Here is a 3,025-nt window from a genome sequence, read left to right as displayed (position 1 = left end):
AATTAAATCATTAGCGTACAGCATTAACGTGTGAGTAATGAAGTAGTGAGCACGCATCCTCATTGTGCAGCAGAGCGTCGTCTTCGTCGTAAGGTGTCTCGCATATTTCACGGGCATCCTCTTTTACGTTCTCAGCATGGGTAATGCCAATGATCTTCATCACTTTCATCGTCAGATTCAATGGAGAACTATATATCCTCGGAGAAGTCGTTGGGCTCATCACTCCTTGAATCCGTGCTGTCAGAGTCATCTTGCGCGTCTTGCCGCGCCGAACGCGCTCGTTTCCTTTTGCCTTGCTTTAGTTCTTGCTGGTATCGGCTCACTATCGTCCCACAAAAACTTTCTGTATCTGCGCCGAAGACTGTCGTTAGCAGACACCTCGAGCCAGAATGATTCTTCTCACAAAGATTCGAGAAAAGGCGCATTAAAAGTTGTTGTACACCGGCGCTTAACGAATTGGCTTCAGTTGGAATGGAAAGAAGTACGGCGTACGGCAGCAACCAAGAGAAACCGCCAGAATATAATTAAAACACTGGTAACGTCATGACTTATATTTATTAGCCTTATTATGATGCTATTAAATGGGATCACTATCTTTCATGCGATACGCAGGGGCGGATTTAAGGGTCTGTCATGGCGGGGGGGGGGGGGGGGTCATAAAGAAATTTTGTGCTTTGCGGCGCAGCATCGTCCAGGAGATAGGGTTTTTACGTAGGGAACACGACCGTATGGGGGGTGGTCGCCCCCCCCCCTAAATTCTCCACTGGCGATACGTTGAACTTGCTGCGAAGAAAATTGGCTTAGCTAAAGTCGCAGTTGTTCCGACTGCCACTTCTCTATCCGATAGTCACAGACTCCGCGCCATGTTTTGAACGGTTACCGCTGTCGTTCCTATTCCCGTTTTCTGTTTTCGTTCTATGTGTGTAAGTAGCCCCACTGTCTGCTTTGTCATGACTCACATTCTATAGTCAAATGGGTTAGCGAGGACACGTGGAATGTGTATTCGTTAGTCTGTATGACCGACGTGAAGACTGCGAGACCACTTTCAAGAGACCCTGACCTTGTTCAGAGCTATGTCGGAAAGACATTCGACATCGTCTGGAAAGACGGAGAGGAGCCATCGCCAGCTTTCGTTCAGTTCAGTTTCGTTCCTATTGGTACGTAAAAAGTGAGATATTCATGCATTTGATGTTATATGCACTGCTCTTTTCTTTCTTCCCTCATTGCATAAGTATAAGTGAAGGCCAGCATGGCTGCCATGTTTGGCCATATTGTTGGCATTGCTGGTTTCGCATTTTATGCAGTGCTTTGAGGCTGACATGGCCAGGAAATGGCGCAGCATGAACCAAGGGTTATTTTTGTCCAGGGAGCATTTTATATTCACGATAGTCATCGGCACACCGCTATTAAGACACGAATTGTATATTTACCACTGCATAGTGCTTAGTTCTGCTCATACGTTATCTCTCAGAACTTGCTTAGTGTTCTAGCTCTTAATTATTTTATAGGCGATCAGGGCAAGATGGAAACGAGGTGCACAGAACCTGCGGCAATGACAATGAAGGGGCAAACGCAAGAGGTACATTAATTTATGTTTTTCATTTCAGGCTACATGCTTATCTGGAATGTGTCATTTGCATTAGCATGAAGGGGGCTGTGATCATGACCATGAAATGGAGGAACTCAAAAAGGGCTTGGCAGAGCTGCAAGAGGAAAACAATGGACTGCGTTAGGAAAACGTGCAGCTGCGGGAGGAACTGGCTGGCACACACAACGAACTGAAGGACAAGAAGGCCCAGGGAGGTATGACATCTTTTTGTGACTTAAATCGCTTCTGCTATACCGGGTGTTTCAGTTAAGTCCCCAGGCTAAATACCTTGCGAACGGGTGCACCAGTCGAATAACTTATTTTTTTAGAAGTATCTGTCTGGTACCACCTACAAGCTGTGCACTGTGTAAATCAGTGGGAGGAGCTCATTATTTAAATATAAATTCTAATCAGTTTCGTCGATATTAAAATGGGCACTACCGCTTTTGGAAACTTCAGTAGACACCTTTTAGAGAAAATTCTGCCACCGAAGCGGGTCATTTCTTGCTGTAATTAATTTGTTTTGGTTTGCATATTTTTGTCGCGGCTGGTCGCAGTGAAGTGCAAAAGGGTGTAATTCATTGGTGTAAGGACATACCTCATTGGTGGGAAAGTGAGTGGAGTAGGTGTCCTTTTGTGCTTCTCCGCGACCAGCTGCGACAAAAATATGTAAACCGAAACCAATTAATGACAGGAACAAATGTCCTGCTTCGGTGGCCGATTTTTCTCTAAGAGTTGTCCACCGCAGGTCCCAAAAGGGGTAGTACCCATTTCAATACCGATAGCACCCTGCTTTAGAAATAATGTTTTTTGACGAAATCCATTTGAATTTTTATTTCAATAATGAGCGCTTCCCACTCATTCACATGGTGCACAGCTTGTAGGCGGTATCGGACAGATACTTGTAAAAAAGAAAGGTTTTGGATTGGTGCACCATGTTCGCGAATTATCTAGCCTGGGGATTTAACTGAGACACCCTGTATGGCGGCATTGATTAGTGCTCGCAACATTAACCTGCACTGTTACACCCAGATGCTGTTGTGAAGATGATTAAAAAGCTCCGCAGGTGGGTCCGTACTGCCAGCAGCTCCACTAATGGTCGGCCCCCCGCCACGGTAAGTTGTCATTTCATGCACGTAATCTGCAATTTTTGCTTCATGGCCGATTTGTCTTGTATTTGTATTGCAGTTAGGACTCTACGAATATTTACAAATTTTCAATATCAAAGAATATGCCTCTTTTCTTCGCCAAAAGGAGGAGCAAACGCCAACATGAGATACATCTTTTCCGATGTGCTGTTTGCTACTATATTTTCATTCATGTTAGTATTATAGCTTTCAAGAATATATCTCGTTTCGTATGTTTTGCAGTTAGTATTGTTTCCTACTTAGTATTCAGGGGGAATCACTTCTGCGCAAGACAATAGAGAAAGTTTGT

At 44.5% G+C, this 3,025-nt stretch overlaps 1 long non-coding RNA gene across 1 annotated transcript; it reads left to right on the top strand.

Annotated features, from left to right (window-relative positions):
- Positions 1-1,503: 1,503 nt before the first annotated feature.
- Positions 1,504-2,692, top strand: LOC135372728 (uncharacterized). Its single transcript, XR_010416089.1, has 3 exons — positions 1,504-1,579; positions 1,644-1,803; positions 2,621-2,692. It is a non-coding gene; the product is annotated as an uncharacterized LOC135372728 (long non-coding RNA).
- The last annotated feature ends 333 nt before the right edge of the window (positions 2,693-3,025 follow it).

The sequence above is a fragment of the Ornithodoros turicata genome, unplaced genomic scaffold, assembly GCF_037126465.1.
Source record: "Ornithodoros turicata isolate Travis unplaced genomic scaffold, ASM3712646v1 Chromosome166, whole genome shotgun sequence".
Lineage (NCBI taxonomy): Eukaryota > Metazoa > Arthropoda > Arachnida > Ixodida > Argasidae > Ornithodoros > Ornithodoros turicata.
The sequence above is the reverse complement of the archived record's forward strand: the minus strand, read 5'-3'. Positions and strand labels throughout refer to the sequence as shown.